The 17,233-nt window shown below is 27.9% G+C and overlaps 1 protein-coding gene across 6 annotated transcripts in view; it reads right to left on the reverse strand.

The window, feature by feature from the left end:
• The window catches only part of LOC110281924 (uncharacterized), a 163,454-nt gene that overhangs the window by 86,013 nt on the left and 60,208 nt on the right, over positions 1-17,233 (reverse strand). The window contains exon 1 of one of the 6 annotated variants that reach the window (XM_087167995.1): positions 10,254-10,520. The exons of 4 other annotated variants lie outside the window; for them this stretch is intronic. The gene's annotated coding sequence lies outside the window, so the exon portion shown is untranslated. Of the gene's footprint in view, positions 1-3,452; positions 3,656-10,253; positions 10,521-17,233 lie in introns of those variants that run through there. One more of the 6 variants, XM_087167998.1, reaches the window with a different exon arrangement.

Raw genomic sequence — 17,233 nt, forward strand, 5'->3', positions numbered from 1 at the left:
TCAGAAAAACGAAATACCCTGTTCTCAAAATCGTTAGCATATCTGGAAGAGGAAGTACTTTTAGTTTATTTTCTAGTAGAGGGTTCAACTTTAAATCTACTCAGAAATATAGCATTTACATGCTTTTCGTCCCTATCAACAATATTATAGACGAATCTCAAAGTCATTGCTTTAAATATAATTTTATCAATTTTTCAATCTATAAGGTGTTATCATGATGAAGGAAATTCAGTGTCTTGCGTAAACGCATGCTTGTGTGTTCATGCTCTTTCCCTAATAAAAAGTGAATCAAAAGTCATTTATCCCTCGTAATTTTAAAGTGCTTATGTAATATTTAAATAGCGGTAACCAAGCAGTCATAGAAATTCTTAAGAAATTCTTCTTTACAAAATAAAAATAATCAATATTTAAAGAAAAAAACATTATTAATTCCAAAAAAAAATATTGTGATACTAAATTTTGTAAAGAAGCAAACAATTTTAGACAGCAGAGCTGTTGAAATCATTTTACATTTATTATTTTATGCGGAAGAACATCTAAGAAGGAACGAAAATATTTTATGTTGAAAATTCAAATTTTGCAGAAAAATTACGTTGAGAAATGGCAAATGAGCTGTTGAAACTATTCGCTTTTTATCATTGCAGAAAATTGCTTAAAACACACGATTTTGACCTCTTTTAAGATTGGAATCCCTACTTTAAAAAGTGCTGTTCCATACATATAAAATACTCGAGAACCAATTCCCCACACTGATATTAAATAAATATAATTTTTATTTACATATCTTATACATAGTTGTAACTTATATCCTCGTATCTTTTATCCTCGAGGACCAATTCCCCACACTGATAATAAATCAATATAATTTTTATGTACATATCTTATACATAGTTGAATCTTATATCCTCGTATTTTTTATCCTCGAGAACCAATTCCCCACACTGATAATAAATCAATATAATTTTTATCTTATGCATATCTTATACATAGTAATATCTGATATCCTCGCACCTTTTATCCTCGAGAACCAATTCCCCACACTGATAATAAATCAATATAATTTTTATCTTATGCATATCTTATACATAGTTGTATCTGATATCCTCGCACCTTTTATCCTCGAGGACCAATTCCCCACACTGATAATAAAGCAATATAATTTCTATTTGCATATCTTATACATAGTTGTATCTTATATTCTCGTATCTTTTATCCTCGAGGATCAAATCCCCACACTGATAATGAATCAATATAATTTTTATTTACATGTCTTATACATAGTTGTATCTTACATATCTTATACATATTTGCAATCTTATTACATTTTGCTTATTCAACCACAACGGAAATAAATAAATCAAATTTAGATAAAGTTTCATATCATCCTTAAAATTTCCATCTACCTTGTTAGAACATATTTTATAAATTTTACGATTAAATAATTGTTTCGAACGAGTCCCAAAAAAAGAAGATTTACTAAAACTGGTTTTATAGTTTTTCCCCCACCTCTTATACGTGCAAAAAACTTCTATCTTGAAGCCCTTTGAAGTCGTCTTCAAAACTCCCTAAAAGAACAATAGTAAAAGTTCGGAATGCAACCTCTTAGAACCCAGGATTAAATTCACGTTTTATTTATTTGGTTTTTAAGATGAAAGAAATAGCACTTAAATCGAGGCGGATTCTTTTTCAAGTTTGGAAGAAGCGTCTGGGAATAGCTTGGAGAATTTTCCATACAAAACAAGGCCAAGGTTATGGGCTAATAGATTCAATCCTTGATGCTTTTCTGCTGCTAAGATCATTAGAACTACCAAAGATCTTATCGACGCGATTGCTTATTTGGTGGCTGGATAAAGATAATTGCTCTTTTGAAAATCACTATTTAACTTTAAACAGATTGAATTTATTAGTGGAACCTGGAAAATTTTTTCCTCAAAATGAAATATTTTTTAAAAGAGATTAGAGACTGAAATTATGTCACTTTTTCGGAAATAAAAAGTATGTTCTATGAAGAAATCTTAGACAGACGAAAGATTGCACTAAAAAATAACGTGTGCATAAAACCTGTATGTTATAATTATATTATAAAAATATTTGATATTGCGTAATATTATGCTTATAATTTTTATATACTTACACTCATATGCGAAATATTTACTCCAAGACAAAATTTTGCACATTATTTTCTTCACGTACAAGATTTTTTATTTATTAAATTCTATTTTCTGTTTTTGCTGTTTTTCTTATATTTCACTTTATTATTTTGGTAAGGTAGAAATTCTTTTCGGTTTGCTGGTATGGCGCATAATTTTTCACTCCAGATTTTGTCATGAAAAGTGATATAAAAATACATTTCACGACATAAAAAAACTAATTTTGTGGCAATATAGTGTAGTTCATGAAAGAAAGATGAATCACGCATTGATAATGTTCGCGTAGCAATGCTATTTAAGAAGCAACACAGTCCACAAAAATCGAAAACAGTATCGGCACTCAGGGTACTTTTTACCATAGAAACCATTTTTACCAGAACATGTTAGAATAAAAAATCTAATATACCATAGTTTCATTCAGTAATAATTACCATTAAATGACGGAATCACTCTAATTAAATAAATATTACGGTAAAAATTAGGGTACAATATTTTAAGATAAAAATGGATTTTACGGTAAAATGGATTTTATAGATGATGCAGCTAAAGCGTCGGTACTTTATACCGTAATTTTATCCAAAATAATTTACAGTATATCAATACCCCTAAATTGTGTTTATAGAATGCAGCATAACAACTATCAAAATTGTATTTATGAAATTAATCAAAGACATCACACATAAAATAAAATTAACAATTATTCTACCCCGTAATAAATTGAAACATTTTTCTGCTCAGGTTAAACCATAACATTGTGTAATCAAGTTTAAGAAATATGGTAATATAGGTCAACATAATACCAAACCTTGTGGCATATTTAAGCAATTTCGTGGTTCAGCATGCTCTAAAATACCTAACAGTGTCAGGATAAAATAACAAGATATTTTCAACCTGTATTACTTGCGGCACTGCAAATTTAAAATTGTTGAATAAAAATTTCTGAAACTTGAAAGATTTCTGACAGTTTTAAGCACCGCTATGGTAATAGCAATCATGCTCGCTTGAAGGAATGTTTCCAACAGAGAAAAAAGTATTTTTGAAAAGTAAACATAAATTTGAAACATTCATTTGTTGAACTAATAAAAATGAAACATGTAGATTTAATTTTATAATTTTATTGGAGATAAAGTAAATAAAATCTTTAAATCTATATAACAGAAAACAGTTATTACTAAAATGGTAACATATTTATAAACAATGCTCAAAACTACTTCTCACCTCACTTTTGTATACGAAGTATAATAATATTTGTAATGTATATTTTTTATTGCATGCAAATAACAAATGTTTTACATTGCTTACCATAAGATGAAAGGTACGATGAATATGCTATTAATTTATTATTTATTACATCTAAACTGATTATTTCGCCAACTTCTTAAAAATTTCGAAATCTAATAGTCGCCAAAATCACCGCCTTCGGTAGGACATCCCATGGTCAATGACAGAATCTATACCTGAGCAATGTGACAACGTCGAACGCCACAACATGACATTAAAAGAAGGTTACATCTGCACACAATAGCTCATAAAATCGTCAAATGAAAGTGGATGGTATAAAATGTTTAGCTTGGTTGGCGACTTCGCTTCACAATGACACATCAACCAAGTACACAAGAAGATGTTCCTGAAATCACTCTGTTTCGCAGAAGTTACGCATTTCTATTACATTAAGCTATGTTAGTTTCGGTAGACCTTAAAAGAGCAAGTCGTAAAAATGGAAGACGGAATCAAACAGCGAGCAAAATTTTGTTTGCCATCTAATAGAATAAAAAAATCAGTTCTTTTTTTTATTTCTTTAAAGATATAGCTGATAAAAATTTATTTAACTATATATTTGTGTGGAACTAATACTCAGTTCTATTAAACATTAAACTGTAATTATTTTGAAAAGCAAGCCATTAAATTTTAAGAAGTTTCATTTGCCATTCAAAAGGATAAAATAGTGTTTATTTTTTATTTATATATTTGTATATCTATCTATTTTTACATTTTACATAAAGGATATGAATATTACTGCCAAATCTTATCTATAAGAAAATAGAATTTTTTTTCTAAAAGCAAAAATAAAAATAAAAATGTGATTGTACAAAGTGTAATTAATCCATAGTTGAATTTTTTAATGGGTTAAAATTTAACAATTCCTTATGCATACATAAATTAATAGAATTTATAATTATTAAATAATTAATAAAATATTAATAAAATTGTAGCAATTATAAAATTGTTTTAATTAAATAAAAGTAATTCAACTTTCGAATGAAAACTCAAAAAAAAAAAAAAAAAAAAAAATTGCATCTGATTAAATATATTACTCAAAATATTTTTCTAATATTTATCATCTAAAAACTATTTTTCACTTACTTATAAAAATATGAAATGTTGAGAATTTGAAAAGAATTTTACTTAATGTACAACAAAAAATACAATTATTAATGATATTTATTATGCTTAAACACACTCACACAATTTAAGATTTAGTAATCTAGCATTACTTTAAAATTTCATAAGTGGTTTAATACTTGTTTAATATGATTGAGACATAAATTAATCACAAAGTCATATTTGAGCACGTAGACTTTTATAATATTGAGTGAAAGTATTATTTAATGCAATGTTGACAATAATTTTGGTCCAAAGAATCCCAAAGAATATTACTGCTTACAAATTATTATTTTAATGAAAATACATTGTTCAGCTTTTGTCTTCTTGCTCAACCTATTACAACATCATACGCCCCACAAAAAAACTATATAACAGCTGCTAAGTAACTAAGTTGTAATGCTTACCACATACGTTAGCTTTTTAAATTAATTTGAGTTGCTAATTATTGTTCTGTTTGCAAGAAACTAACTTGAACAATTGTTACATTGTGTTTTCAATGTGAATAAAAATTTAATGAAAGAAAAAACGTTCATTGCTGATTTTATTGTCTTTGCAAGGTAAATGTTTTTAAAAGCAATAAAATTTGAGAAATATCTTCTTTAACAAGTTTATCGCGTTCCTGCTTTAGTTGTACCTACAAATGATGCCTAAACAGCAAACCAGCAACAGTTCACTAAAATTCTGAAACAGCAAATCAGCAGCAGTTCACTAAAATTCTGAAACAGCTAAATGAACGATGCTTTGAACGTAAATTAGAAATTTGTTTTACCATTGTTAATAAAAGTAAACGTTTCTCATTTTTCTCAAAATAAAAACTGCAAAGTAATATTAAAAACTAATTTTGTATTTTTTCTAAGCATTTTTATAATTATAATACCGCTTACTTTTAACTTATAATTTACTATATATTTATTACTTGTGCAATAAATATATATTTTCAGAATCACTAACAAAAGCTAATTTATCTTTAGAAGTGTGTAAACTTTTATCCTTAAAAAATCTTATATATTTTGTGTTTATACTGTTTTCTGCTGGGAAAGGACTTTGAGCATTAAAATTACTTTTCATAGAGGTTCATTTCATTTACATAAAAAACTATTACTTATTATTAAAAAATAATTTGTTTGTTAAATATTTGTTAGACATTTTTATAGCACAGATCAAGACTTACAAATTCAAAATTTGCTTTTCTGAAGGACATAAAAGAACCCTGGATTCACTTCACGCAAATATAGAATTTGAAATAGCAAATAGTAAATACTTAAAGATAATTTTAAAATTTGTTTTAAGAAATTGAAAATAGTTAGTTCAATAAAAATATAAAAATATAACTATATAAGATATATTTTTAAAAAATGGTTTTCCCACTTGATATTCAAGCGACATATATTTTCAAAGTTTTAAGTGTGTCGTCCAAGATAATGGAAATCAGTTCTCTTATCGCTCTTCTGAATTATCTAACCTTTAGTTTCGATGATAAGAATATCTTGCAGTGTTGTAAAAGAAGCAAAAGTCTAGTTTTAACTTATCGTTCTGCACTACTTACGCGTCGCCAAGTAGTCAGTATGCCGAAGATTTAAAACTGAATTATTCGATGGCTCTACAGAGAAACAATCATGAGTTGAATTTTAAACAGCCAGATATATCTATAAAATTTTTCTACAAGAATGAATGTTTCCAGCCACTTAAAAAGGTATACAAGAGCTAAGAAGTTCGAACATACAGATTGAATGTCATTTCGGATTATTTTATAAAATGTTACTTTGTTGAGTAATACCTAGTTTTTCATGAAGTCTTCAATGTACTTTTAAAAAACTAATTGAAACAACAAAAAGTTTCAATTAAATTACATATTTTTTCTACGAAATATTTCTTTAAATTTTCTTTTTTCCTCACTTTCAGAGAAGTTTGGGACACATTAAAGCTAAAACTCAATAGTGCAAAATCATCTGTCCCAGGTTACTTTGACTTTCGTTTGCTATTCCATTTTCATATGTTAATATCAGAAATTTATATTTATTAAATCGGTTAAAGAAAATATTTACACTTTTAACCATTTATCAACATTAAAATAAACATATGAAATAATTTCGAAATATTTACAGTTCAACTCCCCTTAAAGCCGAGATTGATATCATAAAAATGATGCAGTTTGTTGCAAAACGTTTTTAATGATTGATAACAACATTAATCTAATGAAGATCTAACACATTATTATATTGCTCAATAAAATTAATATTCAGAAATAAGAAAAATTTTTATTTGTGTTATATATAATAAAGAATTATCTAAAATTATTTTAGATGTGTGAAACATTTACTGGATTGAAACTAATAATGTATTTTATACTGCCTAAATATATTCTTGTGTTTATATTGCTTATTTCAAATGTGTATGTATCATTTGAAAATAAGGTTATCCATCATTGAATATTGGAATATAAGCGATTTAGAATCCAATTAATTTATAAAACTGTGGGAAAAAGTAATATAAAAATATTAAAGATATGATTTCTGACGTGTTGCTTCATTTAACACAAGCATCAATTCCTTTGGCATATAAAAAATATCGATTTCACAGTAAGACAAAAAGTGTGCATAAAATTACCAGAATATGGTAACATTTACCGTGTATCAGGTCTATGGGCATACCAAAAAGCTCAGCAATTTTTACCGAAGCACTTTGGCATTGATTTTGGAAAAATTAATAGTAAAATAAGGTTTTATAATATGTGATAAAATTTGGTAATTTATCAAGGTACCTTCTTAGAGCATGGCGTAAAAACCATTTGTTTGGTTAAATCTACTTATTTTTTGCGCATTTTTTACTAAATGTGTGGTATTAAGAACTATAATTTTGTAAACCAGAATTTCCCCCTTAACCGTTACTGTATGATCGAAAAAAGTACACGATGAATGGTTTAAATACAGTATAGTTTGGCTTTATTAACTAGAAGTATGTTTGTTTGTTTTTTTTTTAACAGAAATGTCACTACCATACAGTATAGTCGTTTTACCAAAAAATTTTTATCCGTGTAAGTTTCGCGTCTTCAATATGATAGTAATAGTGAATAAAAAAATTATTAAAATAATAGTTTCACTAGATTTATTGAACTTAATGTAATTTACTGACTAAGCGAAGTTTTTGTAAGAAGCTAAAAATATTTTTCATTCGCAACTTAGTTAATATTTTTAAATAAAAAAACATATCTATCGTAATCCTTAATCCAATTGAAATTTAGGCTTAAATTATTTAAATAAACTCCTAAAATTTAAAATTTTAAAACCGATATAAATATTTCTTTCAATTTTTTGTTTTACCATTGAGATACTTAGTAATTCTTAACAAGTTAAAACCCATCTTTAGTCACGCAAAAAATAGCACAAGCTTGTCATCTTTAAACATAATTAAAGGTGTAAAATTTTAAAAATAAAAATTTGAGTAATGCTCATAAATAGTAATAAAATTTTATGATTACAGCCTGTTTGTTTCCACGTAATGTTTAAAAAAAAGTGTATTTCCCTTTTTTACATTTTTTAAAAAAAAATTACAAATTTGGCAATCATTGGTATACAAATAAGAAAGCCCATGACGGACAAATATTTCTTGATCTTTCAATTCATAATGCGGAAAATTTCAGAATGCACGGCGTGTTATTTCTTTTACACTTTTTAAGACAGTAATAAAATCAAAATTTATTTTCCTTCTCCTCTGTCTGGTATATTTCCGGCAAATATTTTAAGAAATAAACAGTAACTTCAAAATTTATGAAGTGTTACTTGTCTGAAAATTTATTACTTTGATTTAAACGACTGAGTTTACGTACTATTGGAGAGAAAAAGTACATGAAAAAACAAAAGTTAGTGGAGGAAAGTTACCTAAACCGTACCTCTCCCAAATCATACCATCTCTGATTTCAAAACAAGTATTGTATACAAAACGCTCTGACTGATAAATCAGGAAGCTTTTTTTTCACAAGAAGATCCATGCAGAAGAATCAATTGGCGTTAAATTTTTATTTAAGTAAATTTATTTTACGAGTTTTCAATATAATTTTAAAGGATATAGCATAAATGCACTTAAGTACAGATTAGTTAATGTATCATATAATTGTTAAGCCACTTATTCTATTATGTTCTACTTGTTATTTTGCTAGCTAACTCCGTAGCAGCAAAATAACCAATATAGTTTCTTTGTGGAATTGTCAGATTCACCTTATATTTTATATTCATTTATAGGATCTATATTGGTTCCATAAAAGTCGATATTGACCCAATATAAGGCATATATTAAAAAATTTAGACATCCCAATAGTGGTTACTCTGTGCATGTCCATACAGGATCCACATTGAGCCAATTTTGAACCCAACTGTGGCCAATTTAAAATTGTTTCTTGGGTTGCTTGAAATATTACTTTGCTTAAAACGTTTCGTAATTGTCTATATCGTACCTCTTGTCCATTCCTAAATCTTACCGATACGATTTAGGAGTAACGTATCAACTTCAAGTACTGAACAGGTAGGATTTTAAGCTATTTAAACTGTTCTGCACATAAGCTGTCAGAAAGTGACGGAGAGTTTCTGAACTAACTTTCACCAATTTCCAAATTTCAGTACTTACTGCGCAAATATTATTACAAAAATATAATCTAAATAGCTGAATGACTGTTTTTTATCATTAATATATTTAAAATGTAATTTTTAGTGATTTGTGATAGTTAATTCGTGATGATAATTTAAATGTGTAAAGTGGTACGATTCAGGTAACTCTCATCTAAGTTAAATAATAAAGACAACTTAGAAAGTTTTATGTTGTGAAAAAGCAATTGGAAATTATTTCAACTTTCAAATATTTCTGTAAATAACAATTTCCTTCGATTTTTAAATTTTCATTTATTGAACGTTCAAGAGAGTATTACTATGAACAAAAATACTGAATAAAAGATACAAAGATATTTAATAATCTAATTTTGCATAAATAAAACTTTTCAATTCAAGAATACTATATTTTCGATAAGTTCATATTCATATTCCCCAGTAACCAAATTTTTTTTTTTCCTTTTGGAATTTCTTTAATTTCTTTTTCAAAAATTCATTCGAATCTCTTATTTCTTCAACTTTATTTTCGAGTAATACTTAGCAATTTTAACTTTATTTTTTTCATTTCAAAACAATGTTGAAAAGCATTTTATACAGCTAATTGTTAGACCTTGGATATTTTTTCAAAGTATATACGTTATTATTATGTAATAAATAATAATTAAATAATAAATAAATAAATAATAAATTATTGTGTTATAAATAATAAATTATTATGTTATAAATAATAAGAAAATAATTTAATGAATTGAAAAATGCTTTGATTTTTTTAAGTTAAAACAAATAATTTTAACTGTTAAAATTTTCATTTTTCAATGAAAAGGGATAAAAAGTGTAAACAAACTCGTATTTTAAATATCTAAAAAATATATAATTATAATGCAAATATTTTGCTCCACATAATTGCTATAAACTCTTGAAATCAAGTTTTAAATGCTCAAACATATTAATGCAAGTATTATCGAATTAATTATTTCCATTTTATCGTAGAAATAAAGGAGAAAAGTTTAGCTCCCAATCTAAAATATTTTATCACAAACACGAATCTAAAAAATAATAACAATTCATCTGCAAAAGTACGATGGAATAATAATGAAAACAGATTTGGAATTTTACTTACATTAACAAAAAAATCGCAGCTTTGCTGCCCGCATAACTTTATCTCATCTCATTTAAGTTTGAAAAGTACATACTAATGCAATATATCAGGATTGATATATCTTTTAGGTCAAAAGGTTTTTACTGTTTATTTAATGAAATATTTTTTTGGAAAAAAAAAACATTACTTAATTTTTTGAATTAGAAAAAATTAAGTCTTTCATATTCCCACTTAGAAACTCGTGAGGAAAAGTAGAACTGAAGTTCATAGAAGATAGTTCCGGGAGACATGGAAAAAAAAATCAAATTACCCCTCGCAAACAAGGCTTTCCTTTTCATACGAAACCCCTCCCAGACTATGGCTCACCTGTCGCATTTCCTCCCAGACATGTGGAATACGGCTGGGCCCTGGTACGTCAAAAAAAGGCTTTCAAATATTGCTTGGAAACTTTTTTTTATGTATATATGTCCTTTCTATGAAAGTTGAAAAGGTTGGCTAACCACCTGTTCTAAGACCTATATCAAAAGAAGCGTAGCGAAGGGAAAGCGTTAGAATTGTCATTTTTTGGTTCATAAACTTTTAAGTGTGGGCAAAGATTTAATTTTCATTTTGAGTAAAAAAAAAATGAATCCAATCAGACAAGAAAACAAGCAGGAATGTTAATTTAATAATAAGGAAAGCGATTAAGGACAAGGGGAACATCAGCGAAAAAAGTAGTAAGTAATTGACTTAGAAACCACCATCATTGTAAGAGTAATAAAATAGTTTTGTTATTTTAACGATAACTAATTTATTTAGGTTAATTTCATTCAAGGAATCAATTATAATGTTTGACAGCTCTGCAGTATGTCTTATTCGAACAGTGCTATAGATAACGAAGTGACGCTGTCGGTAAAAATAGAACTAATATCAGCTGGAGGTAGATGGTTCAATTTATGACTCTAAATGTGGAAATCATCTTAAAAATTTATGTAAATTAATAATAATTTATAAAAAATCAAATTTATATAAATTTGTTATAACAATTAGAATTTTACTATTTTCGAAATAAATTGAAAAATTACAGAGTAACTGCTGATGTTTATCTATTGTATTTTGATAATTTTTTTAAAATGCATACATGTATATATGTCGTGTTTCTTGCTCTAAACTTGGAAAACAAACAAGCTTAACTTTAAGATATGCTACGTATTTTGGAATTTATTTCTTCTTATAAATAAAAAGAAAATTCAGAAGTAAATTTCATTAATTGAAAAAGTTATTTGCGCTGAGTTTTGTGAAATACGTGTCTCTTATATAAGCTACAGATAAGCAGTATATTTAGCAAGAAGATGGCATGCGGTTTAGAATTTTACGTCAATTTGCGAATTGGCGTGACTGCTGGAAATGAATCTTTCCAGAAATGATGAAAGTACAGCTCCGAATAAGGTTTTCAGGTTTATGTAAAACCAACGATGTGAAGGTGGCGGCAATAAGCGGAAATGATTGCTTTTCATTGCGTGTATCAGACAGAACTTCCGGTTCTAAGTTAGTACAGATGTGAAGCGGTAGCTATTTGAAGAGTAAAAGACAAGTAATTTAAAAGCTTTGTGTCCCAGTCGGTTCCAGTCCGTACATACGCAACCACTTGCAGGATTCGAATTTCTGTTACTGTCTTTTTGTAACAAATAATTTAACATACACTTTTGGTCTAATAAGTAAAAATTCTCAGTAAAAATACTTTCGCGATCAAATATATATATATATATATATATATATTTTATGCAAAGTAAGTAATAATATTTAAAAATAAAATTCTTCAGTTCTAAATTCTCTTATAAATTATTAAAGAAATATTTTAAATAGCTTATTAAGAACACAAATGGTTGAAAAAAATTAATGCTGAAAAAAAACATCATTGGTTTTCAAATAAAAGTAAACCAAGTTATTTTAAAGCGAAACTTATATGTTTTTGAACTATTTGTATTTACTTAAGAATTGGTTCGCCAACTCTCCAATTCTACTAATTGCTTATTGTCTGATTAGCTCTTTTACAAGTTAGCCAATTAATTACTCGACGACTAGCATCATCATTAATTCCTCTACAATTCTTTTTTTAGTTCCATTCATTCAATTTTTCTCTTTTCTCTCCACTCACTCATTCAATCGCTTATTCACTCGCTATCACATTTAATATGCTTTTAGAATAATGAGGACAATATCATTTAGCCATAAACAGTAAAAAAGATATCACAGTGTATGCTTAGTAAAAGTAAATTACTCCAAAAAAAAAACCTTTGAAATAACCAACTTTACTAAAGAAATGCTAGTAAAAAAATAAAACAAGCACGTGTTAAAATAACATATTATCATTTCTATGTTTCTAAAACCGAAAGTTTGTTTATTTATCTCCGCTAATTACTCGTAAACGGGAGCACTGACTTGGATGATGTTTTTTTTTCTCTACAGTTTGCAAATGTTTATGGAGTGGTTTATAAACAATCGTCACTTTTCGGTGTCTTCAATTTCAAAATACGACATTCCATTGCTGAAAACAATTGTTACCGAATAAACTTTTCTCTGTTATCTTTTAATCAGCCTTATCGATTGTCATGGAGTTTTTGTTATAGATTGCTAATGTTTTTTTGGATCATTTTGCTATATTTTCCCTCCTGTGCGTTCATTTGTTCGCGTGTAAAATTAAAAAATGTGTTTTTTTCTTATTTGAACAATGCGCTGCTGTGGAAGCAGCATCGTTGCAAAATGTGTAAAAAAATAGAAACAAACGAAACTGGAGAAAAAATTAAATACCGAATCAAAGCTCGCTAAGCTTATAGTTTAAATATTGAAGTAAACACGTGTGATAGATATGAATACGCAGGATAACTTACTTATCAAAAGTAAAAAAAATTATATTTAATTGACACAAGTAATTTTAAATATAAATATGCTTATTCTTACTCATCCAAACGGCATTTCAATTCCAAGATGGTTAAAAGTCATTAAACTCTTGTACTAAGACTTTTATTTAGAAATATTAATAATAATTATTATTTTTGACATATTTTTAGACACAAATTTTTAACGCTCTAACTGTATATTACTATTCTGTAACTGAAAACATCACAATACTCATAAAAATTATCCGAAGTCTTAATGGCGAGAGGTTGTGTGCTAACAGCGGCTAGATCAGGGGTTGCCAAACTTTTTTGATCATCGACCCCTACATAATTTTTCGAAATCTCCATCGACCCCCATAAAAGTAATTTTCTGTTAATTAAAATAAAACTCTATTAGATACTGTGTTTGTACATTTATTTTATGATTTTGAACATTTATTAAAGTAATAGTACATAGTGCAACAATAGTTTTACGAAAAATATATTAATGTTGAAATATAAATACCTTAATATTTATGAAATAATAAGTAATTATAAGTTAGTAAAGCAACTACGGATTTATTGCTTCTTAATCAATGACATGGGTGTGCCTGGTGTTTTTTTTTCTTTTTGGAAGGTTTGTTATATTGGGTTCAAAATTGGTCAATTTTAATCTTAAATCCCCTCGAAACTCCACATTTAATTTATTTCAGTTCTTAATTAAGATTGAATTTACGTGACTGAAACCGGCTTCAACCTTATAGGAACTTGGAAATGCTATCATAAAAGGTTGAGCTATTTCGTAAAGTCTTACATATTTTTGCATTATATTTATATTTGTCCAAAATTTGCTTAGTGTTAAATTTTTAAAAAGCATCTTTGCTTCAAATCCCTATAATAATTCAGCAAGCTCATCTTGCAGGTTGATGTCCACGTTTTCAATTTGAGCAGAAAATGGCACAATAATCCAATCAGGGATGTCAATGTATTCCAAATCAACAAAACGCAGTTTAAAATCGTCGCTCAATTTTTGAAGATTACCTGTATATATTTCCAAGTCTTCTTTTATTTCTAATTGTCACATATCTGAAAAATACTGATAATCCTTCGACCAATCGACCCTTCCGGTTCGGATCGACCCCCATTCGACCCCCTGGCTCAGATCGACCCCCGCTTATGTTAAATAGACCCCTGGGATCTATATAGACCACTTTGGCGACCTCTGGGCTAGATGAATTAAATGTAATATTATATATTTGTGTACGCATATTTGAGACCTGCATCAGATAAGCCTTGATTCCTGGGTCCAAATATAAAGAAAAGAAAATTTTTTCTTCTGGGCTTAAAAATATTAATAAAACTGATGGGCACTCAATAGTATGTTCTAATTACCGATTAAACAATAGTTAACTATCAATTTTTGTCATATGAGTAAAGACTGATTTTAACGTTCTAACACAAATACTCTTTTGCTAAAATACTAAACCATAAATTTAACTTTTTTTGCATTTATTTATTGCTTCATTTGTTCATTTAACTTAAAAAAATTTATAACAGTTAAAGTTCGTTTTGTTTTGGAGAATAAATGACTCAAATTAAATTTATTGACCAGCATAATTAATTATAGCAAATAAGAGCATAGCTTGATTTTACCAAAACTGCTCATTTGTTTTATCTATACCAAGCACCATCGAGATAATTAGCATACTTGTTTTTTTTCTTACTTTTTTAATGTTAGCATATATTGTACTGATTACTTAAATAATAAATTTACCACAATACCATACTGACATGTAAAAGACGAAAATTAAGTTTACTCTCACTAAAGCAATATGAGTTCATACTTACATATTACTTTGCTTTTTAATTGTACGATTTAAAATCTCGAAATTCTACTAATTTTAAAAGGCAGTTCAGCTGTTCATCTGAGTCGACTGGTAAGTTATATGAAGAATCACTTTCCTAAGGAACGGTTGTCATGGTGGCGGTTGCCACTGCAACGAATTATCCATTATTGAAAAATATTAATAACTGTGTATCAAATCTTATTCTTCTTTCTCAAGTTTAACAAAATTTTTAAAACTTATGAAAAATACCTTTCGAGGATAACATTTGATAAATTCGTTGTCAAGAAATATGTTTATATGAGGGTTAATCAATCAGATATTATTTGCTGCAAGGTGCATTACAATTTGATGTAACTCTTTCATATAGTTTGCATTACTGGTGTAATGGGCTTGGTTACTTAAATAAAATACCGATATAATTTAATTATAAAAATTAATAAGTGACAAAAAAAGCTAAAATAATTAAGTAAAAAGTGCTCAAATGACGCGCAAAATAAAAAGAAGGAAAATTCAAAATATTTGAAACAATACGTAAAAGCAAATTCGGTAAAATTGCAAAAAGAAAAAAAAAATTACATAAACGAAAATAAAAAATTTTTCATGGCCAACGTTTCTTCCCTCTCACTCCTTCATTTTGTATGATGTAAATATAATTAGGTAATGTAGTGTTTCTATAACATGTAAAAATATTATTATTACGTGAAATTATCCAGAAATTTAAAAAACAAAGTGAATAAAAGGAAATAATATGCCCAGAACAATTATCTATGACAAAATAGTTTCATCTAACGCCATTCTTGGAAATATTTATAGTAAATTAGTAATATTTCAGATGAAAAATGTCATGTAAGGCTCATGGTAAATTTATTTTATTTTATAACCGTCTTTGAACGGCTGACCTAATTTTTGAGTTTATGACTACTAATACTCAACTTCGTAACCTTGTAATTTCGATGCAATCCGGAAGACATGGAAACTTCTGGATAAAGTATGGTGGCTAGGGTGCTAGTGTGGTCATTGTAAGCCGAGTGCGGAATTTGTATCGACTAGCCATCACTGGGATTCGAACCCGGATCACCTCATTGGGAGGTGAGTGCTCTATCCCCTGGGCCATCACGGCTAATGGTAAGTTTATTGAAAAATCCAATTATTTTTCTCCAGCCAATTGGATATTTGCAAATAACGTCACGCGTGGATCAACTAATCAGGTTCGACACACGCGCGGGGCGTTTCTTGCAAGTATCTAATTAAATTTGATCCGAAATTGATTCAGGGTGATAATAAACCCGAGCCTTAAAGCTGTAACATTAACATGGCATAGACAACCACATAATTAGGTACAATCATGTGATTAGTTGCAAATACTCAATTTAAGTGAAACATTTGAAAAATTGCAACAACAGTGAACAACAGCAGTGAAACATTTTCAAACGTATTAACCGACCTGAAATAAAGCTTTGGAAAAATTTCATTTGAACTACTTGGTCTCTCAAAAAGAAGGATCATAAATGTGTGTCATTCTTTTTTTACTAATTATTTTCAGACACTTTTGTAGTATCTCGTGTTTATTAAGCGCATCATTGTATTAAATGGTGTTTGTTACAGCTGTTAGTCACCCTACTTTTTCTTTCTCTTTGCCTTTCGAAGCCATGCTTCAATGACAAATTGCCATTTAGTCAAGGTCACGCTAGCTTTAATACTAAATCAAGAAATATTTAAATTTTCTCATTTAGCATTCCAGATTAAAAAAGATTGAAAAAGCTACTCATTCAAAAATATTTATCATTATCATTGATCATTTTTAGTTTTTTTTTTCACTTTCAGTCATTGATTAATTTTTTAATTATCATTTTTAGAAAAATTTTCATACTTCCCTTACTGCAGTTAATGCTACAAATAAATATCTGGTGAAAAAAAATGTACGTTTTTGCACTTGATTTCGTAGTTAAATGAATGTTTTTTACTTATTAAAGAACATAGTTTTTTTAAACTTTCAAGATTACAAGTCCGGACCTGAAAATTTGATTTTGTTTCGAAATCATTTAGTATTTACACGTTCTTTTTGCTAACTGTACAAATACATACTATAAGTTACATGAAGATTTATTGAGATGCCCAAGGCTAACTCATCGATCAGATACCCGCGAAAAGAGTTCAAAAAATGAAGGAGGCAAAAATAGAAAAAAACTAATCTAATTATAAAGAAGCATCGGAAATATGTATAGTTAAAAAAAATTTAGATCCGCATTTTAAACTAGTTTTAAGTTACACGGTGAAAAGTTTTGATGTATAGTTG

This window comes from Parasteatoda tepidariorum, chromosome 7 (genome assembly GCF_982258835.1).
Source record: "Parasteatoda tepidariorum strain Cologne lab strain chromosome 7, Ptep-v5.0, whole genome shotgun sequence".
In the NCBI taxonomy this organism is placed as follows: Eukaryota; Metazoa; Arthropoda; class Arachnida; order Araneae; family Theridiidae; genus Parasteatoda; species Parasteatoda tepidariorum.